Source organism: Peromyscus leucopus, chromosome 12 (genome assembly GCF_004664715.2).
Source record: "Peromyscus leucopus breed LL Stock chromosome 12, UCI_PerLeu_2.1, whole genome shotgun sequence".
NCBI classification, from domain to species: Eukaryota; Metazoa; Chordata; class Mammalia; order Rodentia; family Cricetidae; genus Peromyscus; species Peromyscus leucopus.
The window spans coordinates 20,276,644-20,304,622 of NC_051073.1; the positions used below are offsets into that span (position 1 = coordinate 20,276,644).

At 38.2% G+C, this 27,979-nt stretch overlaps 1 non-coding gene across 1 annotated transcript; it reads right to left on the minus strand.

Moving 5' to 3' along the window:
• Window positions 1–2,984: 2,984 nt before the first annotated feature.
• Window positions 2,985–3,057, minus strand: Trnak-cuu. Its single transcript has one exon. It is a non-coding gene; the product is annotated as a tRNA-Lys (tRNA).
• Window positions 3,058–27,979: the final 24,922 nt, after the last annotated feature.

Genomic DNA, 27,979 nt, shown 5'->3' on the forward strand with positions numbered 1-27,979 from the left:
TCATCGACACACACTTTGAATAGGTGGATGCCAAAACCCCGGAGAAAACATTAATGTAGTTTAATGACATTAAATGTTTGTATAAGAGAACTGACTTTTGTGTACCTAACAAATGGCTTTGATGAAGAGGAACTGTACAAGAAGAATTCAAAAGGACACAAATATTGCACAAAATTAAGAGTGTAGAAATGAGGCCAGCCAAACCATTCTGTAAAAGCTACATTGCAAGCATGCTTGCCTTTGTGGGTCATAGTCACTGCTATAACCACTAAACTTTATCGTTTTAATAAAAGAAACAGCCAATGACAATATATAGGTGTGTGTGTGTGTGTATGTGTGTGTGTGTGCACACGTGCATGTGTGTGTGTGTGTGTGTGTGTGTGTGTGTAATATCTAGGTTTCAACAAATTTCTTAATGAAGTAAAGAAAATTTTACCTGGTCTTTGCATAAGTGTCACAATATTACTAGAATCAGCATTTAATATTTCTCCATCGACTGAATTTATTTTCATTTTGCCACTGGATAATTCCACTGTCTTTTACTTTGAATCCACCATGTCTAAAGTATAAGTAATTTCCTTGTGCCAAACAACAGTCTTATGTATTTCAAAGGTTGGATCATTCCCCCAGGACTGTAACATCTGAATCCTTGTATTTCTTTATCATCAATTGGAATCTGATTTTTTTCTCAATTTTAAATGTCTATTAATTATTGTTGGATGGGAGATTTCTATGAATCTCCTGTTTTTGAATTGCGGGCATTCACAATTTTGTACAGACTGTCTTAACATAGAAGTATATGCAGCAAATAACTCTGGAGGAGACCAGGTTTCCATGTATCATTTCATTTAAGCCTCCCAATCCAGTGAGCTAGATGCTGTAATTTTCCATCTCATCATCCTTCCCTTTCATTGCAGAAGCTCTTAATGAAACTGGTGGCACATGGCTACTCATGCTTCTTGAGAGTCATAACTTGTACTTCCTTCAAAGAAAGAAAGTACTTAATTTGCCTCTGCTGAGTTAAAAAAAATCCTAGGGAAGAACTCTGATTAACTTGCTTTGGTTAATACCTAGTTTTGGAGACCAATTAGCCATGAGTGAAAGCTGGAGTAGGATGTGTGTCAAGGTTCTAACATAACATAAGATACTTGTTCTGTAATCAATAGTATGAAAGTCTAATTGACTGATATTGTCATATTACTTATTTGCTCTGTAATTAAGAGGAAAACTATTACTGTCTGGCAAGGAAAGTATCAAGGCAATGCTTAAGAAGAAAATTAAATGGAGAAAATATATTTATTCCTAATCTTCTACAATTATAAAAGGGTGTCATTTGAAGATCCCAAATGGTAATTGCTAAAAGGGCAACTGGAGCAGATGGTGATCTACCTCTCCCTGGGGCACTGGGCAAGGATTAATCACTATTAATATCTATTAAACTTACTATTAATGCTGTTGGCATGCCTTTCAGGTTTTATAGTAAATATTCTTTCTAATACTTTCTTATGCATAGAGATTTTGTGGTAATTTAACTCCCTAATTTTCCTTGATGTCTTGAGTAAGAGAACTATTAGTTACACAGCTGGCTAGCCTGCTTTTATGTCAACATTTGCAATTTTAAACATTCACTGGACTCCTTCTGAAAATTCCACAGTTGCAAATGATTACTTCCTCTCCTGAAGGTGCACCTGCAATCTGGACCATTTCAGTTTCACAGTCTCAAGGACTGATAGATGACCCTGAAATCATTACCCCTGGGTCAGATGGGGAACAGGCTTCCTGGTAGCCTAGTATGGGGATTGCTATGGTTAGCTCTTTCTCAATATTGCTTGTCAATGTGGATGTAAAATTCTTGCTATATTCTTGTCATAACAGCCTCTGCAAGTACTGAGCTTCAATTTCTGCTGCACTGAGTCTTTATGCCTAAAATGACCTTCTCATTTTTTGAGTGAATAAAGAAGGTTCTTTGCTTATGAGAAGCTCTCATTATCTAACCCAGGATGGCCTCATATTCTTCACCCTCCAATATGAGTCAGATTGCTTTTGTTTATATCACACCTCAATCATCTGTCTTCATCTACTTCTACATGAAATTTTTTGAGGAAGACATTCAATTTTTCTTGCTCCAATTTTCTTTCATCTGTGTTTGCTATGGCTGTTCATTGTTATTTTGGTCATTCTGGTTGATTGCTCCTTTATTATATACTCACTCTCCTTATTTTAAGGATCGTTTCCATTTCCAAACAGAAATAGAAGGGATAAGGTTCAGTCTCTGAATGGGTACATCTGTCTGTCTATCAAATGCCCATGTATGATGTGCATATTCATGATCTTTATTTTATTATTCTGACTTAATAACAGCCTATTAATCTTCCCATGAATCCATAGATAAGTTGCCTCTGTAGGTGGTGTGGGGCTTTTTAGTATTCACTACTTAATTGTTATCAAAGCCTAAGAATTGTATTGAGAGCCTCTCAAACTCAAAAGAGGCTACCATTGCTAAGGAAATTAATAGTAACAACACTTTTAGTAAATGACTATGTAGTTAACTAACTCTGGAAAAATAATATATAAATTTAGGACTGAAGTGCTATGGATATTGTGCTGTATGCTATGAATGTGTTGCTCTGATTGGTTAATAAATAAAGTGCTGATTGGTCAGTAGCCAGGCAGGAAGTATAAGTGGGACAAAGAGAGAGGAGAATTCTGGGAACAGGAAAGCTGAGTCAGGAGTTGCCAGCCAGACACAGAGGAAGCAAGATGTAAAGGCAGAGCTGGGAAAAGGTACCAAGCCACGTGGCTAAAAGTAAATGAGAAATATGAGTTAGTTGAAATGTAAGAGCTAGTCAGTGGTAGGCCTGAGCTAATGGCTAAGCAGTTTAATTAATATAAGCCTCTGTGTGTTTATTTGGGGGACGCTAGTGGGAGAGATTTGTTCTGACTGCTGGCAGGCCAGAACACATGAAAACTTAAGCTACAAATGGTGCCCAACGTGGGGCTTGAACCCACGACCCTGAAATTAAGAGTCTCATGCTCTACCAACTGAGCTAGCCAGGCAACTTCATTAACATACAAATAAAATATCACATTTCAGCACAAATAAAATATCACCACACTAAAGAACAGCTCCTGGATACTTTACTTGAGGTAACTGGAGAAAATTTGGAATATAATTGTAATATTTGAAAACTTAAGCATAAACTAGTTACCTGCTCTCAGAAAGAAGACCAGGTGGGCAGCCATCATTAGTGTGAACTCTAAACAAGGGGACTGTTGTGGCACAGAGAAACCCTGTTGTTAAAAACCAAAAATAAATAAATAATAAATAAATAAAATTAATAATATATCAAATTTGTTTTCTTAATTATAACAAGTGTGTTACAATGATGTAAGACATTGAGAATGGAGGGAACTGGGCTTAAGAACTTTTTATATTTCTTACTTTTTTCTGTGATGCTAAAATAAAGTTCATCTTAAAATCTAAAAAAAGATAAAAAGATTTCTAATATTTATCTTTATTTATGTGTATGTGTGTGTGCCTGGCTGTGTGTCTTTTCTTTTCACCATATTCAACCAGTGGGAGGCAGAAGAAGGTGTTGGGTTTCCTGGGACTGGAGACACAGGCAGCTGTGAGCTGCCCAGTGTGGGTGCTGGGAAGTAAACCCAGATCTTCTGCAAGAGCATCATGTGCTAACTACTTCTAGCAACACATGTAGAGTCTCAGTCCAGAAGATTTTTCAGGGTATCTTTAGTATTGTCTAGGAAGAAAAATTCAATGAGCAAGTGAATTTCCTTTCAGATCCAGCCTATTCCAAAAGTCTCACATTTTCCTAAATCTTCCCTCTTCACTCTATATAGAGTTTAAGGGGTGGTATACATGTATTTCTTTTTACCATGTAAAGGTCTTGCTATGACTTTGTTACTAACCACATGGATATTAATGTCCAGTTGTATTATATAATGTGCATAAGTCTCAGACATAATGGACTGAAACTTTCACAATTTTCTCTGTTTTGTACACTGCTTTTGCCTCAAATGTTTCTTCTGAATGATTTTTTCACAATTCTTAGTTAACGCTTGCAAACCCTAACAGTCTAGACAGACAACCCAGTTGGGTACTTCCTGCATCTAACAGTCTGCCTAAGTTCATTCATTAAGGTCTCGTGCTTACTTCTGACATAACACTTGTTATGGGGAATAACATTTTCTGTTTTTATGTCTTCACTAGATTGTAATCTCCTTGCAAATCTAGGTAACATTTTGCTTTTTATGTGTTCCTAGACCAAGCAGGTGCCTTGGTGAAGGGGAACTCAAAACTGGTTTTAAGAGTTAAAGGAAATGTCAGTCAAGTGATGGTGCTAACATCAGGCTCTTATAACTTCCAGAGGACCCAGGTTTGACCCCCAGTACCCACTTGGTGGCTCACAACCACATGGTACTCCAGTTCCAAGAGATCTTATGCCTTCTTCTAGCTTCTGTAATCAATGTTCACACATGGCACACAGACATACATGCAAGCAAAGCATCTGTACACATAAAATAAAACTAAACAAATCTTAAAAAATTAACTTGCAAGACAAGGCTGTCCACTCTCTCCATATTTATTCAATATAGTACTGAAGTTCTAGCTAGAGCAATAAGACAACAAAAGGAGATCACAGGGATACAAATTGGAAAGGAAGAAGTCAAACTTTCACTATTTGCAGATGATATGATAGTATACATAAGTGATCCCAAAAACTCTACCAGGGAACTACTACAGCTGATAAACTCCTTCAGTAAAGTGGCAGGATACAAGATCAACTCAAAAAAATCAGTAGCTCTCCTATACGCAAATGATAAAAGGGCTGAGAAAGAAGTCAGAGAAACATCTCCCTTTACAATAGCCACAAATAATATAAAATACCTTGGGATAACACTAACTAAACAAGTGAAGGATCTTTATGATAAGAACTTTAAACCTCTAAAGAAAGAAATTGAAGAAGATATCAGAAAATGGAAGGCTCTCCTATGCTCATGGATAGGTAGGATTAACATAGTAAAAATGGCAATCTTACCAAAAGCAATCTACAGATTAAATGCAATCCCCATCAAAATCCCAACACAATTCTTCACAGACTTGGAAAGAAAAATACTCAACTTTATATGGAAAAACAAAAGACCCAGGATAGCTAAAAGAATCCTATACGATAAAGCAACCTTTGGAGGCATCACCATCCCTGACCTCAAACTCTACTATAGAGCTATAGTAATAAAGACAGCTTGGTATTGGTATAAAAACCAACATACAGACCAATGGAATCGAATTGAAGACCCTGACATTAATCCATGCACATATGAACACCTGGTTTTTGACAAAGGAGCCAAAACTATATGTTGCTGGAGGGCTTCTCTCCAGGTTCCCCAAGCCCTGCAGTCCACAATCCACTTATAAAATAATCACTCAGACGCTTATATCACTTATAAACTGTATGGCCGTGGCAGGCTTCTTGCTAACTGTTCTTTTATCTTAAATTAACCCATTTTTATAAATCTATACCTTGCCACGTGGCTGGTGGCTTACCAGAGTCTTTACATGTTGCTTGTCCTGGCGGTGGCTGCAGTGTCTCCCCCTCAGCCTTCTGCTTCCCAGAATTCTCCTCTCTCCTTGTCCCACCTACTTCCTGCCTGGCAAACTACTTCCTGCCTGGTCACTGGCCATCAGTGTTTTATTTATATAGAGCAATATCCACAGCACTTCCCTTTTTTTCTTTTTTTAAAAACGAAGGTTTTAACTTTAACATGGTAAAATTACATATAACAAAACAATTACCGAGCAAGAATTATAGTTACAATATTAAAGAAGATGTCCTATCTATCTTATATTTGTGAGTTTAAGGTTTTATATCTAACTTATCTTTTATCATAACTGAGGAAATTACAACTATCTAGTTTCAACCACATCAAAGACCTGAGAAGGAACATAATGGTACCTGAGAATGGTAGATGGATGCAAGCAACTTTCGGGAAACTTGCAAGAGTAGACCAAGACAGCTGGCAGCCTGGACAGTCACCTAATAATGTTTCTCAGCATTGTTGGTGCATTCAAACTGGCTACAGCCTAGAGTATCTGACAGACCATTTTCAGAAGCAGGAATTTGAGAGACCATATTACCTGTCTTGGCAGAGTACAGTGGTCGCTTTCCTTGTGTCCTGCTTGTCCAGAAAGGACAGCATTGCATTTGTACTGTCAGCCGTCAAGGCAAGGGCAGTTCTTTACCAGTAGGCCATTTTGTGCCAAAAAGACAAACTTCCAAATGGAAATGTCTTAGAAGCCCAACATTCTCTCGGGATCAAATTGGTGCAGCCAGGAGCAATTGTGTCTCATGTCAACAGAACTCTAAGTTATTTAAATGCCATATTCTCTAGGTCTATGAAGTGTTTGAAGATTACCTATCTATCTGAAATATATCTATGTATACCTAGAAGACTTAACTAACATGGCTACAAATATGATTATCATAAATGACTAATTATTAATCTATTTTTAATTATCCATTACAATTTTAAATGAGTTACATAAACATAGTACCTCAAACAAGAATAGAAATATATATACCAATCCCACATCTGACAGAGGATTGATCTCCACAGTATATAAAGAACTCAAGAAACTAGATATCAAAATACTGAACAGTCCAATTAAAAAATGGGCTAAAGAGCTAAACAGAGAATTCACAAAACAAGAATCACAAATGGCTGAAAGACATTTAAAGAAATGCTCAACATCCTTAATCATCAGAGAAATGCAAATCAAAACCACTCTGAGATACCACCTTATACCTGTCAGAATGGCTATGATCAAAAACATCAATGACAGTCAATGTTGGAGAGGATGTGGAGCAAAGGGAACACTTTTCCACTGTTGGTGGGAATGTAAGCTTGTACAACCACTGTGGAAATCAGTATGGCGGTTTCTCAGAAAATTAGGAATCGAACTACCTCAAGTCCCAGCCATCCCACTCTTGGGCATATACCCAAGGAATGCTGATTCATACCATAAAGATACAAGCTCAGCTATGTTCATAGCAGCACTATTTGTCATAGCCAGAACCTGGAAACAACCTAGATGCCCGTCAACGGAAGAATGGATGAAAAAAATGTGGTACATATACACAATGGAGTACTACTCAGCAGAGAAAAACAATGAAAGCATGAAATTTGCAGGCAAATGGATGGAACTAGAAAAAATCATCCTGAGTGAGCTAACCCAAACCCACAAAGACAGTCATGGTATGTACTCACTCATAAGTAGATTCTAGATATAAAATAAAGAACAATCAGACCACAACCCATAGAACCATGGAGGCTATATATATATAGCATGGAGGTCCCTAGGACGACTGTGGCTTATAATAAATTTCGGTTTTACTCAATTATTGAAAAAAAAAATAGCCAAAGGAATGGAAACACATGAACTATGAACCAAAGGCTGAGGGGCCCCCAGGTGGATCAGGCCCTCTGAATAGGTGAGCCAGTTGATTGACTTGATCTGTTTGGGAGGCATCTAGGCAGTGGGACTGAATCCTGTGCTCATTGCATGAGTTGGCAGTTTGAAACCTGGAGCTTATGCAGGGACACTTGGCTCAATCTGGGAGGAGGGGACTGGACCTGCCTGGACTGAGTATACCAGGTTGATCTCAGTCCTCAGAGGAGGCTTTGCCCTGGAGGAGGTGGGAATGGGGGGTGGGCTGGGAGAGAGGGGAGGGAGTGGGAGGGGGGAGAATAGGGGAACCCGTGGCTGATATGTAGAACTGAATGGTATTGTAAAATAAAATAAAAGGAAAAAATAACTTGATATTGTTGACCTTTTATCTCATTGACATTCTGGACTTTGTTCTCTTTTTAGTAAGCAAACTTAATTTATTATTTTCTTTACTCTGGCATAAAATGTCCTCTTGAGATTTAAGCCTCTCATTGTAATCTAGATATTGAATTGCAGTGTACTCAGTAGTTATGCTTGCACCTATAGATCTGTTCTCCACATCTTTGTACTTTATTCTTTGCCTTAAGAAGAATGAAATGGAATACAGCAATGGGCTTTCTGGTCCACTACATCCTTCTGGTGTTTGGCCAATGGAAACTGCTGATGTACTTAAGAGGGAAGGGTAATTAAAGGGTCAGAATATGTATTGTCTACTTTCTTCCTTTGTGATGATGGATGGCTTGCTTTCACCCCTAACTTTCATTCCTTTCATGTTATGTTGTCTATACACTTTCCCCTTCTGTGGAGAACTTCTTGCATTGCCTTCCCAAATCCTAGCCAGGTGTTAACTGCCTGTTTCCACTAGGCTTGATTCAATGCAGTAACCTCTTGTTTTGTCTGCTTTCAAATCCTAGTTTGACTCTGCCTTTCTTGGAAAACTTAAGGATTCAGTTATTTTATTTGATTTTTTAACTAATAAGCTATTTGACTGAGGAACTTGCTTTAGGGTGGAGACATTCAAAACAAAATTTAAAAAAGGAATTGCTAATACAAGCAAATAGTACAGAGAGAAAAGTTATTTGTTCTAGGAGATGGAATATGGACAATTCATGATAAGATACAGCACTGCATGTTATGTTATACCATTAGAGGTAATACAGATGGAGGGAGACTGAGTATTTGGAGTATTTGGTAGGGATGGTTACAACAGTTACAAGATTCTTGGGTTCTCTCAATTTTTTTTATAATTCTAGAAGTATGAACATAGAAACATATAAGCACAAGCTACTAACAGATAATTATGAGTACCTGTGGAGAATTAGAAGGCTTGTTGCAGAATTGATGTTATCTTCTATCTCATGAATTCATGGGGTGATATAAGTCTAAAGACCAGCAAAGTTTATTGTAAGTATCAGTTCATTACTTGGCTTTTCTAAGTATCTCATGATAAGAAAATAACCATGGTGGGAATAGTCTAGTGTTCTTTTTGTTGTTGTTGTTGTTTGGTTTGTTTTTTAAGACAGGGTTTCTCTGTGTAGCTTTGCACCTTTCCTGGAACTCATTCTGTAGCCCAGGCTATCCTTGAACTCACAGATATTCGCCTTCCTCTGCCTCCCCAGTGCTGGGATTAAAGGTGTGCGCCACCACCGCCCGGCTAATCTAATGTCCTTATGTGAAGGTTGAAGAAACTTATCTACTTGGAACAGATATGTGTCTGTCTAGATTTGTCTTAAGACTGTGTCATGCCTGCTCACCTGTCTAATAGGATCTTTGGCAATGTTTCTCAAGTTTGATGCACATTTGAATAATCTGGGGTACCTTTTAAAGTGAAGACTTTGATTCAGTGGATATGGGGAGTCAAGGGAATGTAGTCTGGGTTATCTTCTCAAGTACTTACATTGAGGTCTTTACACTAATTAAAAATGACAGATAGAATTGTTGAACACTGGAAAATATCATGTGAAGAAATATTCATGCCAAATAACAGAAGACAGATGTTAATACAGTTCAATGGTATGTCATAACGATGAAACCTTTGGTGGTGATGGTAAGGTAACCATGCTGAGATAAGAGACAAGACATTCCACCCTAATTAGTGAAAGATACATACCTTGTTGTTTCAGATGTTAGAGGCAATATATATTATTTTTGGTCATCTTTTCCAAACTCATTTACTCATCTGGACCTGCAAGGATGCAAGTAATTATTTAGATTTTTGATTAAAAAAAGAAACACTACATAAAGTCGGGTTTTCATTTACACTACCACATAAACAAATTGAAAGAGAAATAAAAAAAAAAAACAACAACAACACATGATCATCTCATTAGATGCTGAAAAAAACCCATGACAAAATCCTGATAAAAGTCTTGGAGAGATCAGGGATGCAGGGAACATACCTAAACATAGTAATGACAATTTACTGCAGGCTGATCGCCAACATCAAATTAAATGGCGAGAAACTCAAAGCAATCTATGAAAACCAGGAACAAGACAAGGCTAGTCCACTCTCTCTATATCTACTCAATATAGTACTTCAAAAGGGTCTAGCCAGAGCAACAAGACAACTAATGGAGAATAAGGGGATACAAATTGGCAAAGTATCATTTGTAGATGATAAGATAGTATACATAAGTGATGCGAAACTTTTACCAGAGAACTCCTACAGCTGATAAACACCTTCAACAAAGTGGCTGGATACAAGATTAACTAAAAAAAAAAAAATCAGTAGCCTTCCTATACATAAATGTTAAATGTGTGAAGAAAGAAATCAGGGAAACAACTCCCTTCACAATAGCCACAAACAATATAAAATAGCTTGGTGTAAGTCTAACCAAGCAAGTGAAAGACCTGTATGGCAAGAGCTTCAAGTCTTTGAAAAAAGAAATTGAAGACGATATCAGATGATGAAAATGCTCATGGATCAGTAGGATTAACATAGTAAACATGGCTACCTTTCCTCTACAGAGCTATAGTAATAAAAAAAAAAACCTGCATTATATTGGTATAAAAACAGACAGATGGATCAATGGAATTGAGTTGAATACCCATATGTAAATCCACATGCCTACGGAAATCTGATTTTTGACAAAGAAGCCGAAATTACACAATGGGAAAAAGAAAGCAGCTTCAATAAATGGACCATACTGCTATCAGAGCCATCCTGATCTGAGTGGTCAGTGCCTCTACTAGGAGCCAGGATGTCATCTGGGCAAGCTGTTGCTGTTGGCCATGTCTGGGTCTGTGGTCCAGCTGCAGCTGTGGTCTGGGTTGATGTCTGTGACCTGTGTCACCTCAGGGGGCCATAGGAACCATGTGTGATGAAATCGAAGGGCCATGCTGAGCCAGTTCTGCCCTTTGCTGGCCCTGGGAAGCCTGGCCCTGCCTCTCATTGAATACTACAGCAGGAAAACTGGCCCTGACTCTCATAGGTGAGCTGCTCACTCCCTGCACTCAGGAGAGACAGCCCTACTCCCCACCACTGGCAAGGGGGAACTGACCCTGATGGCATAGGAGAGCTGGCCCTACCCCTTCACTCGAGGCAGGTGGCCCCAGTGGCCTGGACTGACTAGCTCAGCTGCCACCCAGGTCTACCCTTGGGTTGGCCCACCTTAACATCTACCCCATCTAGGACCTGCTGGAGCTCATGAAGGGCCAGGTCCTGTGGAATGTTACCCACAGTCCATTTACTGACTCAGGGTGGCCACTGGATATCCCAGAGGAGTTTCAGTGAGGATCCCATGATAAGGTATACCACAAACCAGAGACCTTGGACCATACCAATGATTCATTGCAATGAACACTTGCTAGTAGAGCTGATCAGACAGAGGGCATACTGTGTGACACACCACTCCCAATGTCACCAGGATTAATGAATGAAGAGGTATTGGAGACGTGGGAAAAATGGAGAAGTGAAGAGGTTTTTGTTTTGTTTTGTTTTCTTCTTTTTTTTCCTTTTATTTTATTTTACAATACCATTCAGTTCTACACATCAGCCACGGATTCCCTTGTTCTCCCCCTTCCCCCCCCCCTCCCCTTCCCCCCCAGCTCACCCCCCATTCCCACCTTCTCCAGGGCAAAGCCTCCTCGGAGGACTGAGATCAACCTGGTATACTCAGTCCAGGCAGGTCCAGTCCCCTCCTCCCAGACTGAGCTAAGCGTCCCTGCATAAGCCCCAGGTTTGAAACAGCCAATTCATGCAATGAGCACAGGACCACCCGGTACCATTGCCTAGATGCCTCCCAAACAGTTCAAGCCAATCAACTGTCTCACCTATTCAGAGGGCCTGATCCAGCTGGGGGCCCCTCCATAGTTCATGTGTTTCTATTCATTTGGCTTGATCTCAACAATTCTTGCTCATATAAACCCTCCTCTTTCTCACTAATTGGACTCCCAGAGCTCCACCAGGGGCCTAGCTGTGGATCTCTGCATCCAGTTTCTTTAGTCCTTGGATGGGGTTTCTGGCACGACTATTAGGGTGTTTGGTCATCCCGTCACCAGAGTAGGTCAGTTCCGGCTGTCTCTCGACCACTGCCAGCAGTCTATTGTGGGGGTATCTTTGTGGATTTCTGTGGGCCTCTCTAGCACTTTGTTTCTTCCTTTTCTCATGTGGTCTTCATTTACCATGGTCTCCTATTCCTTGTTCTCGATCTCTGTTTCTGCTTGTTTGTCTGCTTGCTTTGTTTTCTTTTGGTTTGATCTTTTTAGCAGTTTCTTTTGGAGGACTTTGCAGGGGTGAGGGGAGGATATGGGGGACTGGGAAGTAAGCAGAATTAGGGTGCATAAGGTGAAATTCCCGAAGAATCAATAAAGAAATTATATAAAAAACCAACGAACAAAGACCCAGCTATACTGATGAAGGGTGTTTCATCACACCACAGGGTCACTCACTCAACTATGTTCATAGCATCTTCATTCATAATATCCAGAAACTGGAAACAACCTAGATGACCCTCAAATGACGAATGGATAAAGAAAATGTGGTATCTTCACACAATGGAGTACTATTCAATTGTTAGAAACAATGACATCCAGAAATTTGCTGGCAAATGGACGGAACTAGAAAAAAAATCATCTTGAGTAATGTAATTCAGACCCAGAAAGACACATGTGGTATGTACTTACAATAAGTGGATATTAGCTGTAAAGTAAAGGATAACCATGCTACAATCCACAGTCCCAAAGAAGCTAAGTAACAAGCAGGGCTCAAGGAGGGAAATAGAATAGGTTCTTCTTGGGAAGGGGAAATTGAATAGATTTCATAGGTTGACTGGGACCACATGAGGATGGGAAAAGGAGGAATCAGGTTGGTGGGATCAGGAGGAAGAGAACACTGGAAAAGATGACTGGAAAAGAGGGGCATTTTGGGATGAGGGAGAAACCTAGTGCAGTGGGAACTCCCAGGAATCTACAAGGATGATTCCAGTTAAGGCTCCTAGCAATAGGGAATATATAGCCTGACTGGCCATCTCCTGTGACCAGGCAAAGCTTCCAGTGGAAAGACTGGGACACCAACCCAGCCACATAACCTTCTACCTACAATTTGTCCTGCCTACAAGATGTGCTGAGGTAAAGGTGGCATGACTGGTTCAGCCTGAGACCCATGCCATGAGAGGGAGCCTATCCCTGACACTGCCTGAGGTGGTAGAACCCAGAAGCTGGATGGTCCAGAGACCTTGGATAGAATCAAACATGATCAACACACACACACACACACACACACACACACACACACACACACACACACACACACACACCATCAATGTAATGATGCCTAATGATAGTCTGCTATACTCATAGATTAGTGCTTAGCTCAACTATCATCAGAGAGGCCTCATTCAGCAACTTATGGAAACAGATGTAGAGACCCACAGCTGAACACTAGGTGGAGATCAGGGAATCCTGCAGAAGAGGGGGTGGAAGGATTGTAGGAACAAGAGGGGTCAAGAAAACCACAGAGTTTTCTTGGGCTCAAGGGGATCACAGAGACAGAACCAACAACCCAGGGAGCCTGTATGAGGCTGACCCAAGCCCTCTGCATATATGTTACAGTTGTATAGCTTGGTTTTCTTGTGGGACTCCTAATAGTGGGAACAGAGGCTGTCTTTGACTCTTTTGCCTGCTTTTGGGACCCTACTTCTCAAACTGGGTTTACTTGCCTTAAAATGAAAGAAGGTGCCTAGTCTTACTGTGACCTGATATGCCATGTTTGGTTGATATCCATGGGAAGTCTGTTCTTTTCTGAATAGAAACAGAGGAGGAGTGGATTGTGAGGAGAGGTGGAGGAGAAAGACTGGGAAGAGAGGAGGAAGGGGGGACTGTGGTTAGAATGTAAATAATAATAATAATAATAATAATATTAAAAACAGGAATGTAGGTAAGACTTTGTGAAATCATGAGTCATATTGTTCAAGCTGTACTATTTGTTATTGGACTGATTCAGCAAAAAAATAGGCTATTTTATATCAGCATTACTTCAAAACATGGAGAAGGCATGTGTTAGTCTGCTAAGTTTATCTGCTCTGGGAGGCACAAAAACATTAGAATAAATTGGGGAGGGGGTAGATTAACAGGGTACCTCCTTCATTGCTTTGCAGTCTTGGATAAAGGACAAGAGTGAATCTGATTTGCTGGATGATCTGATTCTTCCACCAACTATAGCTGGGCATGAACAGCAACTCTTAAGGGTGTCTCTAAAGACAGTGAGAACAGTAGGGACTGTTGTTTACTGTCCAGATCGTTTGACTTCCAGGGACTGGGGTTTTCACTTCCCAGGCTCTTAAGTATCTTGGCAGCAAAGGTTTCGACTGAGCTCCTTCCCAGGACTTGCTCTTAGTTTGGAGAGGTCACTCATCAAATCATGCTCTTTTTTTCTGGGTTTCCGAAGTCAGCAATTGGTGAACAGAGAAATACAAAGGCCTGTCCCAAGACCACAGTATGGAACAACTCGGAAAAAGCTTCAGGTTCCAGGGTTAGCCAGAGGTATCTTAACTGTTTCAATGTCCCCATATTCTATTTCTGTTTCTTTACCTCCTAGTCATTTATCTTGAGTATGTCTGCATATACTTTCTGCTCCTAAGTCTCCGAGTCTGTTTATAAGGATGGAGAGCCTGTGACAGTAAGGGGTGGATGCTCAGAATGTTCTGGAACAGTTGTGATGTAAACAACTGTTTAAGTCTTTTAACCAGGATAGGAGCAGACTTTTGTAGATATTTCGTGTTCCTTAATTACCACTTTCCTCTTTATTTTTTTTATGGAATGAGAATTCCTAAGTCCATTGAGAGGCGCGTACTTTGAGGGGAACACAGGAATCCACTCTGTTCTATCGTCTCTTTGCTTCTTAGCCTGTCATCTAGGTAGTTTTGCTATACCATGTTCTCTGGCCAGCATTTGTTATTAACCCCAAAACTCAAAGCAGAGAGGCACATCAGTCATATAACATATGCAGCTCAACTACTGATACTATTTTATTATTTTTAACAAATTTTGCATGTTTGGGCATTCTAGCCATCAATTTTGAAATTATTTGTCATAAAATAGAAGATTTCTATTATTCTCTGTAATTGGTCTGCTATTTGGCCCTTGAAAAGTGTTATTGTGGTTGGCTAATTATTTGCACCATGATAGATTCAGGACATCTCACTTTATATCAGTACTTACTTTTATTGACCACCAGTGGTCATTTGCCATTTCTTCCATTCCTTTGTTTCATTCTTAGTAACAAAACGTATTTATTTTTTTCAATATAATTAAAGCTTCTTATTTTTGTTAATAAAAAACCAGTGTTTTCCAATAAGTTTGCTCCAAACTGATTTTAAAGATTGGCTATAAACCATGCAACAATGTGAAACATAATATCTAACATCTGTATTTCTTTCCTTTGAAATGACTCTCATGTATAATTAAATACAAACGTTTCTAGCATTTTTTCCAGTGGGAAATATCAAAGTTTGAGTCCCATTGTGTTTATCTGGTATCATTCTTGCCCTGTGAGAAGACGCCTTAGCCATAAGGTCATAATCCAATAAGCATAAGAAAGCAGAGTTCTTATTTTCCTTTTCTTGGTTTATTATTTTCATAAATTCCATTTCATTTTCTGCAGTTGCTTTTGCTCAAAGTCGGTATAAAATACTCCTTCGCATCTCATGGTTTTGAGCAGTCATTGAATTTTTATTAGGAAATTAGACAGTGGAGGGATTCGTTTCCCAGACTGCGGTGTGGATCCAGCCTGAATAATCTCACTGCTCATCATGTTGTCTTGATCAGGAATTAGAACTTTGAAAAAATAAGCACCATGGCCATCTCTGTTTATCGGCGGTCTGTGAATATGTTTTAAAACCCCTCTCTTTCACTATTTCCAGTTCTTAAACATTTAGACAATACTTCTTTTAGGAGATTTTCTATTTATTTTAAATTTTCAGGTTTTTAAACGTTTTAGAATCTCTCCTTGTTTCATAAGAAGTTTTTTAAAATTAATTTTTATCGTACACAAAAACATAATTATTGTGCCTATCAATGAAGTATTCTGTGATGTATTGATATGTGCATTTTTATATTTTAAAAGGGTATCAACTTGTAATAATTCTCAATGTTGAGGATTCTAAATTATATTAAACAGTATTTTAACAATTTTTAAGAGAATATAATTAAATTTAAGAAGAGAAGTATTTTTAAATATTTCAAAATGAGTTTTCTTATAAATTAAAGCAAATTAAAATATAAAGAGAAAGTTATAGTTAAAATTAACTTAAGGTTAGTCTAGGAACATTTTAATTACTTGGGAAACTTACATTACATAAAATAGTTTAGCCAGCACCTCTCATCAAAGAAATTTCTCTTTATAACAAATGGTCCTAAGGAAACACTGAGTCTAGAGAATTCATTAAAGTAGGAATTTGTTTCTAATACTTCTGAAGGCAGAGGAGTCCCAAATGAAGGTGCTGGCATCTGTAGATAGCCTCTGGCTTCATCTTCAGTGGTAGAAGGTGGAAGAGCAAGAGAGGATGAATTTTATATACTTACATGATACAAGAAGGGTGGACAAAATGGGCTGTAGTGATATATTGTGTACCCTAATAAAGCTTGCCTGAGGATCAGAGGACAGAGTCAGCCACTAGACAATGGTGGCACACACCCTTAATCCCAGTACTGGGGAGCACACACACCTTTAATCCCAGTACTGGGAAGCACACATACCTTTAATCCCAGGAAGTGATGGCATGGCCGAGAAAGGTATATAAGGTGTGAGGAAACAGGAACTAAGGCAGTTCAACTGAGACCAATTCTAGTGATGACTCAGAGGCTTTCAGTCTGAGGATTCCTGGAAACAGGATTGGTTGAGGAGTTGGCAAGGTGAGGTTGGCTGTGGCTTGCTCTCCTTCTCTGATCTCTCAGCTTTCACCCCAATGTCTGGCTCTGGGTTTTTTTTTTATTAAAAGACCACCCAAGATTTGAACAACACACATAGGTTGGTAAGGACCAATTAATGTGTTGTTCCCTAGGGCAGAGCCTTGACAACATGAGCAGCTTCCGTGATGCCCATCTTCAAACACTGTTGCTTGGGAGTTAAGTTTCAAATGTGATTTTGGGGGACAATAGCAAGCATACAATATTATAACATTAATGATTGATTTCCTGTGTTTATTAAAAGCCAAACTATGGGTTACTGGTCATTTCATCCTGTAGCTGAGACTTCAACTTTGATCAAAAGAGACATGAGCGTTTTCTGCACTCTTAAAGATTTATTTTTTAATGTTTATTTGTATGTGTGTTTACATGTGTACAAATACATATGTCGGGGTGTCCAAGGAGGCCAGATGAGGCTATCAGATCTCTGTAACTTGGAGTTATTGGTGGCTGTGAACCTTCAGATCTGGGAGCTGGGAACTGAATTCAGGTCCTTTGTAAGAGCAGCAAGTGCTCTTAACCACAGAGCCATCTCTCCGCTCATATAACAGTTTTATTTATGTAACTAATATACTTATGCATTTACATACATATTTATTTATACATATGTACATATATATGCATGTACATGAATATGTGGACATGCATACCTGTATATGATTCTGCAAAATCCAGAAAAAGATGATGGTTACCCTGCTCTGTTTTTTTCTGTCTTATCTCCCTGAGACAGGATCTCTCACTGAATCCTACCTCCCCATTTTCTCAGCTAGCTGGCTGACCAACAAGTCCCAATAATGCTTCTATTTCTGCTTCCCTCTGAGCTGGAGGTACAGGCCTATGTGACCATCTCTGTTGTGTGGATGCCTAAGGTCCAAACCCAGGTCCTCAGCCTTGCAAAGCAAGTGCCCTTACACTAAGAGGTATCTGCTCCAGCCCCAGCTTTGTGTTAGAGCATGTTTGATGAGGTGATTTCCTGTCCAGGCATTATACCTTCCACTTAATTTCCAAACCAAGTATTTGCAACAGCCTCTCTATGTGGAAAAAAGAAAGTATTATTTCTGTACTCCTGAAAATCTCTTTACATCATGTTCTTCTATTCTTTATTGTTTTTCCTACCATTATACTGTGATTTGCAATCTATCTCATACTTGTGTTATTTACTTCACTGTTTTTTTTTCTTCTCAACTTGTAAATTGTGAGTGCTTAGTGACCATCTACTTGACATTGACTGTTCACTGAAAGAGGATGTACTTAATGTAAAAGCATGATATAACGTTATAATGTTTTCATGGGTAAATCAGTCATTCATGGCATGAATTTTGAAGACAATTTTTCCAGTGCAAGTTGTAAAACAATTTTAATATTATTTTTGGTTGCTTTTTAAACTTCTTCCAAGTAAAAGTTCACAATGTGGGCCCAAATAGTTCAGTTCTGTATTAATACAAAAAGAGTTGAGCCAGACAGTGGTGATGCATGCCTTTAATTCCAGCACTTGGGAGGCAGAGCCAGGTGCATCTCTATGAGTTTGAGGCCAGTCTGGTCTACAGAGTGAGATCCAGGACAGGCTGTAGTGGGTAGCCATTCCAGCTTGGATCTGGAAGTTCCAACCCCCATTGAGACTCTGGCAACTGTCACGCCTACGAGGCGGGGCCAGGGGAGGCACCTGGAGACCCGAGAGCTGGATAGGCGAGCTCTCTCGGTTCCGGGACCCTGAACGGTGGAGGTGGACTGAGCAGAGCTCCAGAGAACACCGCTGGACTGAGATACACCTTCCCCAGATCCTGCGACCTACCTATCCCTTAATTTGTGAGTTGCGCCATTAAATAAATATCCGTTTAACTATGTGGAGTGGACATAATAATTTCACCAATAACAGGCACCAAAACTACACAGAGAAACCCTGTCCCGAAAAACAAACAAACAAAAAGAAAAATGAAAGATAAACATAAATATTCAGTTCAGAATACTTAATTACCACACTTTATATAAATAATAAATTTCTGGCTAGAGTTCTACATTCAATTTGTAGATCTCCATATTTTCTAAAGTCTAGTAAGAGTGACAATTCACCAGGGTGATCTGAAGAATGAAGAGTTATGTGGGAATAAATTCTTCCCCATTGTCTTATTGTATTTTGCAGTTTCCTTTTCTCTTTTATATTTCTATTACACAAGAAAGTTTGACAAAGCACATATATGTGGGCTTAGAAACAGAATTAAAGGTCATCAAAAAGGAAGTTATGACTAGAGGTAAAAACGAAATGATATTGCAGAATTTGGACATTTTTCATTAATCTATGTTAATTTTCAAAATTACATGTTGTATGACATTAAAGCAGTGTTTAACAAGGGCGCTGGGAAGAATGACATTCCCTCCTGATTGAATAGCATTCTTGTTTCACACTTAAAGGTTTATACATGCTTTCGAAACTCTACTGAATAAAAATTGGTTTGACATTTAATGATTGCTCATATATTATATGTATTTTTCAGGTCTCCAGGCCAAGAAAAGTAATGTAAATATTCTTCAGCCCCTTTTAAATTCCTGAGGGTTAGTAATAGAAGTTGAGAAATAGTCAAGTTTGTATTTCATCTATCAGCTATTAGAGTGAAACAACAGTACATAGTTTATAATTTCAGCCACATTATAAGATGTAATAATTATTAATTGAAATAACTTATTAAAAATTTCTGTCAATTAATAGGAATCTATGATGTTCAAAAATGTAAAATGGGGTTTGGAGAGATGGAGTTCCTGCTTGTCCAATAGGACGTGCATGACACAGGGTAAGTCTCTAAACTCCAGAGGATCACAGCTTGCTTATTTCTAACATGACACTGATAGGACTTCTTCATTTAGTTTTAGAGATTGACCATTCCTTGTTTTTTCCCTTCTTTACAAAGAATATAAGACCCAAGGGGGTACTGGCAATATACAGCTTCTTCTTCTTCTTCTTCTTCTTCTTCTTCTTCTTCTTCTTCTTCTTCTTCTTCTTCTTCTTCTTCTTCTTCTTCTTTTTTTGGTTTTTCGAGACAGGGTTTCTCTGTGTAGCTTTGTGCCTTTCCTGGAACTCACTTGGTAGCCCAGGCTGGCCTCGAACTCACAGAGATCTGCCTGCCTCTGCCTCCCGAGTGCTGGGATTAAAGGCTTGCGCCACCACTGCCTGGCTAATAGCTTCTTAAAAGCAGAATCTGTAGTTATGTCTACCACAGCAACCAAATTTGGCTGCATTGGGAAATAAACTCTAATGAAATTTAATGCTATGTGCTTCAAAATGTGTGTATTATTTTAAGTTTGAGATGATGTGCTTGATGGCTCATGGACTCTGTAAAGGGAAGAAACAAAAAGTATGGTTACCTCAGCATGTATTTTCACTTTCAAGTCCTTAGTTAATTGTTGGTCTTTATTTAATAAATCAACTAGTATCAGAGTGAAGTGGTAAAATTACTCATATGTTAGAGTTTGATCTGCAAAGCAGTTTTTGAGGGAAAGCTGGTGCTTGAGTGTAGTAGGAAGCAGATACTCTGCTGTTTCGAGGCCACAGGTAGCTGAGGTTTGGACAGCTGCAATCGACTCTATTTGACATGTATCCCTCAGTTTCATTGCCGTGGAGCTGATGGCTAGACAAACTTGAAATAGAGGATGAAGTTCAGACCAACTCTCATTTAATTTTGCCATGTCCCTGGGCAATCTAATTGTACTTTTGCAAACTCAGGCTTTGTGTTCTGAAATTCCAGGCAGTTATTTATGTCATAAAAGATCATTATTTTGAATTAGTCTGTGTGATAGGCAGGACACAGTGTACAGAACACTGTATTTGAGAGAAATTCTCCTCACTGCTCATGATAATCACTGAACGGCTCAAAATGAGAATTGAATTGGCAGCGTATATCCCTAAAGAAGTTGGGAGAGGATAAAGGATCTTTTGTAATTTTACTCCAATTGCTTTTAAATGAGTTCAGATCAAAGAATAAGTAAAAATAAATTGTCATAATAAGGATATCTTATTCCATGAACAGCTTATGGATTGGTAAGCAAGTTCTCTACTTTCTTTCAAGCTTGAGACTTTCCTGTTTCATACTGGCAGCAGGGATACATATGTATCTTCATTTCATTTCAGATCATCCTGGATCTTCTGTGCCCTGTGTCTTAGCGCATGGTGTCTTCAGCAGTAAGGATCTCCGGGAGCAACAATGGACAGCAGCAATTCCTTGTATTGTTTTGAGAGTCTCCATGATGCCTGTGACCAACAACACAAAAGGGGATTTTTTTTTTTCCACACATGTTGCTGAGTTTTTATTAGATAGTCAATGGCTCACGGGGATAGCATTATCAGCTCGTGAAAGAACTTCATTTAATATATATTAAATATATACATATACTTATATGTATTATACTTGTGATTTTCACTAAACTTAAAAAAAAGTGATTTCAAACACTCTTAGTGTTAGTTTTTCTTCCCCTCCCTCCTACTTCTGTACTTACACCTCTCTCTGTGGGAGGCCAGCTCCCACCTCTTACAGGATCCCTATGAGGAGGAGAGAAGAATAAGGAATTTGTAGATAGAAAGACAGTGGAGAGGAGACAGACAGAAACACAGGGTAGCTTCGGGAGGACCTGGATCAATACCCAATGGCCCCTTCTGTCTCTTCAAGAGGGCTTTTTATAACAATGCCAAGGGGCAGGGCAAAAGACCTCCCCCTTGCTAGATCAAAGCACAGTGCACAGCCAAGTATAGACCCTTCCAAACACCAGGTAACCATGCATGTGGTCAAGTCATCCCCTTATGCAGCCCTGCTGAGTAAAGCAAGCTCAGATCTCACTAGAAAACCTCTGCAGGCTCCCACATCGCCCCTCCTTTAAGTTAAATCCCTGATCCCCTGTTTTTCCTACTCTTCCTTTATATCACTGGTATCCTACTGTTCCCACAGGTAGCTCTTCTCTTCTCCTTCATTGTCCCCATTTAATTTACTGCTTTCTGTGGTTACTCCAGGTTATATACTAACATCTGAAGATTTGTAACCTCTGATGAGAGAGAAAATGCAGCATTTGTCTGCCTGGGTCTGAATGACCTCAATCAATATAAAACTTTCTTGTTCTATCCATTTACCTGCAAAGTTCACAATTTTGTCTTTTCTTTAAAACTGTATAAGATTCTGTAGTATAATTATCATATTTTCCTTAACCTTTTATTTGCTGTAGGTGAAAGCTTATAGGCAAAAATAAAATATTCAACTATTCCTGGTGAGATATTCAAATTCATGTGTCACACTTTTAAAAGCATCACACATCACTTATTCAATGTTTAGTTACTTGGATCTTACCTTAATGCAATATACCACGAACAATAGTGTGGCGATATTTTCTTTGTGCTTGAACAAATAAAATTTTCCTGAAAATCAGAAGGAGAAGCTAGCCACTAGCTAACCAGAGAGGTCCGGAGGTCTGTACAGACAGACAGGAAGTGATAGAGCTGGCGAAGAGACAAAGTGATAAGGCAGGGTGGAGAGAGGAGCTCGATCTCTTTCGGTGGAGGATTTCGTAGGGGTAAGAACTAGTGGCTTGCTGCTCTGCCTCCCTGATCTTTCAGCTTTTACCCCAATATCTGGCTCTGAGTTTTTTTTTTTTTTTAATTAATAAGACCGTTTAGCAATTCATGTTACACAACAGGGTTATTACCGTGGGCAAAACTGAAGCATGAATGGAGTGTATGTTTTAGTGTCATGTCAGACAAACTGGCTGATGGTCCAACACTTGAAGATAAATACAAGTGTGGATTGCCCTGTCAAGCATAACACAATGGACTAAAGTGCTTTTGGAGTGTAAAGTGGATATGTCGTCTACAATAACAGAAGAAAAGTAATAAATAGCAGCCATGACCATGCAAGTAACTGGTGAAAAGTTGATTATAATAGTCACAGATAGACGTCATTATTTCCATGCAAAATTTTATGTAGCTGTTAACTTGATTTTCTTCCCATTTCATATTATATAACTTAAGTTAAATGTATATAAATCTCTTAACTTGAAATTGGTATCCCAGGGCCAAGTAAAAGTATCTTGGGTCTGAGATTTCACTCTACTTACAAATTAACAGCAATTTACCTCTGTTCTAGCAGAAATTATGGGCTGCTTGCATCAGAGAAAGAAGACAGTTGTTATGGAAATGGTATGAGCATGAGTGGCAGATGCACTGCAATGTTCTCCAAGTCCTTGTTGCTAGAACCTGAGGTGATGAGGGCAAAGGATAACCCTCTCCTCGTTGCATCTCAGGAATTTCAGGGAAGAAATCCTGACGTTAGGAATCCTGGATCTTATAGAAAGGATTCCTATAAAGCCTGGCTACCATTCAGGATAGAAACACTAATATTTATAATGAATATCTGCTCCTGGCGAGGGACACCTTTGTCTTCACTGCTGTAGAATGTAGTCAACTCCATCATTCAGATATTCTTGAGAACATAGTACCAAACGAATTGGCTGTTAAGATATTTGGAGGCAGCAGAAATAAGAGACTCCTAAAGAAGTATCACTTCTAAATCAATATGGAAACTGCTGGATGTTGAAAAATTAAGAACCCACAGAAAGGAGAAGAATGAATATCATTCATAGAAAAGGAAGCATAGTTCTTTTTATCATTTCCCATAACTGTAAGTCTCCAGTATGGTGATCAGTTCCTTATCCCATATCTCTCATAGTGGTTTTCTTCTCTGCCCACCCATGAGTTAATGCAATTTCCACATTCATTTTAACCAAAATTCCTAAAATAATCTTTATGATAATATTTATCTTAGTTAGTACCATTATTTTAGTTCTTTGTAACATTTGTAACCTTTTGTAACTAAGTCATCATATTTTTAATTTATGAACTAAAGACATTAAGCATATTCTGAAATAATTTTATATACTGTCCTTTGCTCTGAATATCAGAAGGACAAATATTTTTTGTTGGTTAAAAATATTGATTGTGTGCATGTATTTACATTTGTGAGCATACATACTGTGGTGTGCATAGAGAGGTCAGAGGACAGCTTGCAGGTGCCAGTCCTCTTCCTCTCCCATGGGGATCATGGGAATCAAACATAGGTCCTCTGGCTCGGCAGCATGTGCCTTTACCTGTGGAGCCATTTCCCTGGCCAACAAACATTGTTTGTCTTTCATCAGTGAGGCTATCTATTCATGTAACAACCAGTACCAATATGAACTTACAAATTTCTTTTAGAAGCTTTACATACAGTGGAACACTACAAACAACATGAGTGTATAGAGTTCATAATAATAAAATAAGCAAGAATAGACCCAGAAAGAAATAATAACGCAGAATGGAGCAGCAAGAAAATGGAAAAGAAATCATGATTTCTAAATCTAGAGTAGAATCTTTTACTTTCTGAGAAAGATTTCATTGCCTTTGGCAAGAAACAGTATTCTTTACTTGTCTTTTCATATGTGTCCATGGATCCCTTTGTAGTATTTGGGAATCTTGGGTTCTTCAAAATAGTCACCACTTTATCAACGCCTATGCTTTCCAGGTTTTTCTATGACATGCTCTTTTGCTAGTCATCTGTTTATGTCAATATCAATATACTTCATTCAGAGCAACCAATGGCATATTTGTGCTCTACAAATTCTCCTACTTCAAGTCAAAGACAGCTTACACACACATACACAGAGGGAGAGAGAGAGAGAGAGAGAGAGAGAGAGAGAGAGAGAGAGAGAGAGAGAGGGAGAATGGGAAAGCAGGTCCCATTCAGAGGGATTAGAATTTAGAAGAACAATATTGCTAAGGTAGCAATACCCTTTTTCTGCTTTATTAAAAATTGATGATGGGCTGGGTGAAGGTGGTGCACCCCTTTAATTCCAGCACTCGGGAGGCAGAGCCAGGCTGATCTCTGTGATTTCAAGGCCAGCCTGGTCTACACAGCGAGATCCAGGACAGGCACCAAAACTACACAGAGAAACCCTGTCTAAAAAAAAAAAAAAAAAAAAAAAAAAAAAAAAAAAAAAAAAAAAAAAAAAAAACACCAAAATAAATAAATAAATAAATTGATAATGGTTAACCTATTTGTTTGTCCCTAAAGTTATACTTTAGTTTGTGGAGTTCTTTCAATTGTATAGTTTATCTGTTGGTCCCACAAAAGATGGCAACTTGTGTCAGTCAAGATAAAGAACTTTGTTTCTAAGTCACAAAGCGTTTGGTTATAATAGAGTTAGGTTGAGTGAACCAATAAACACACACACACACACACACACACACACACACACACACACACACATACACCAGTTTCTACAACCTGTTCAGAATCAATATATTAAAGAAAACAAACACATCCATGGTTGATTTAAAAGTAGGTATGGCAGGAAGTTGATGGATAAGGAAAATAAGAGAGAACAGAGAGCACATAGCCACAAGCAGTAAGACTACTAAATTGTCTATTTATTCATATATGTAAAATGTTTCATTCATCCTAAGCACCATCATGGGCTGAGGCTACTAATCAAAATAAAATTCATGCAAATATATGTACATGATTTGCAGATGAGCCATGGCCTCCAGGTTTCTGGAAAGTTGCCAGTATTGTCCTTCATACAGCGAATTTTGTGCCTTTTGAGCACTGAAATTGTCTTTTCTTTGTTTTCAACGCAGAGGTCACAATTGATGTAGGGCAGAAAGGGAAATAGGAATTCTCCTCACCCAGTCATGGCTGTCCCAGGAGGTGTGCGCTCAAGATTTCTATATTACAAGAAAGCATTGCCTCTGGATTGCCTAAAATTTCAGACTTAAAAAAGGATCATTTCAGCACAAAATTGGCTTGAAACAATATGACCATTATTTATAAGCAGATTTTTGCATTGTGTCTGTTGAAAGAATCTGATTTCTAGAATCTCTAACCATAAAAAAACAACCGTATTATTGAACATGTGTCTTGTGAAATGTCCTGTGGGATGTTAGCTAGAACTAGTTATCTTTCTTTTGTTCTAACAAGAAACAGATATTACCACATAAGAGTGTAACTCGCCTGAAACCATGGTACTGTGAGGAAGCCACATCTGCCACATTGAATGGCCACATGAAAGAGTGCCAAGTATCCAAACATTTGAGGAAAACCTTGTTTGTCTTTTTTGCCCCAGGCCAGCCAGCCCAGCTTTCAAGTTCAATGCTGCTAAGTGAATGACCACATGTGGAGCGCAGAGGCACCCAGCTAAGCCCAACAAAGTCAAGACACCTGAGAAATCATACACCTTGGTTGTCTGAAGCCAGTCAGTGTGGAAGCATTCTGTTACACAGCAAGAGGTAACTGAAATGGAGAGGAACACAAAGGACAAGAGCCCTACATACATTGTCATATTTAAATTATGTGTTGAAGACAACATTGGAACAAAAGAGGAATAGCCTGCTCAGAGGCTTGGAGGCAACCATGAGTACATGATTTCTTTCTTTCTTTTCTTAATCTTGCAACCTTGCTGACCTTATTTACTAGTTGTGACACATTTATGGTGGAGTGTTGGGATTTGGTAGATATCATGTTAGCGTAAATCCTGACTAATTGACTGCTTTTCCAACTTTGGTGCTAATTGTTCTTTTCTCTTTCCTGATTTCCCTGGCTATGACTGTCAGTGTTACATTGAACAAAACACTGAAAGGATGACTCCTAATTTAGTCATAGATCTTATGAAAATTTCAGCTTTTCCTCACTTGTTGCAATGTTTTTATTCAAATCAATCTATATGGCATCTATTATGTGAAGTATATTCTTTCTATACCTAATTTGTTCAGCATTTGTTATTGTGCAGGGATACTGAATTTCCTGCACCTGAGATATAAAATACCTTTTGTATTTTTGTTGTCAGAGTGTATTTTCTATATTTAGTTTTTTGATATAAACATTTATTTATAGACTTGCTGCTTACTGCTTTTACTATAAACTCTAGGTATTTTTTGGTGTATTTTGTATAGTTTTATTTGTTTCAAGAAGTTTAAAAAGTCCCTTTTATATTATTATTTATTGGCTATTTAATGTTATTAGTAAATGATTCACAAACACAACGAAACTTAACAGAATCACAGGTGAGAGAATTATGCTGAGTCAGGAAAACATTTAATTATGGGGACTAAATTATCATGTTTAATAGAAAGTCTTAAGTACTCTAAAATTAATTTTGAATTATCAGTCATCCACTCTTTCTGATACCAAAGCTTTATTCATTTAATGATCTAGATCTAAGCTTATGCAAACTTACATAAACATCTAATTAGATGAGAAATGAGAGCTTTTGAGTTCAGCTTTAGAATATTAACTTATCAGCATAAGATGATGTATATGACTTGTTGAATTTTCCACTTTAATTAGAGAGATTACTTATTCATTAACTTAATTTAATACAAGCCCAAGGTTTTAAAGTTAATGATTCTTGAGACAGCATTTAAACTGGTCATACAGCACAACAGAAAAAGAATTAATATCAAGTGTTCTTATAGTTATAACCTTTTATAATTTTATTAAGATAAGGTCAATCAAATGCATGAGTTTATATGATTCGTTGCATGGTTTGAATTCAGACATTATTTTAAAGCATCAATATTTATAATTTAATATAGTTAGAGACCTGTCTAGATTATTATAACCATAAAACTTCCTTGAAATAATTATAAATGATCTTTATAATGAATATAATATAACAATTTAATAAATTCTAAGTAGATTAGCAATAGTAAAATTGTAATCAATCTTACCTAAAATATGCATGTCGTGTCAGATTAGACTGCAAAATTTTCTCCAAACTTTTCTTCCTCTTCATGCATTTTTCCCTTTATATGAGACTTTTGAGCTCCACTCATGATGAGCTAGAATTATTTTCTATATCTCTTGAGTCTGAAATTGAGCATATGACTTGCTTTGGGCCAAGGGGTAGATTAAAAGTAAGATACACAGAGACCCTACCACCAAGCCAAATAGTGATAATAATAAAAATCAAGAGAGAAGTATTGGAACTCGATTTTCTTTCTAATCTTGAGATACTTAAAATCATTAAATGAAGTCAAGTTAATCTGTAGGTGAAGAGACATACAGAAATACCATTTGCACTGGTAACAGCAAGCTTGCTGCCCGG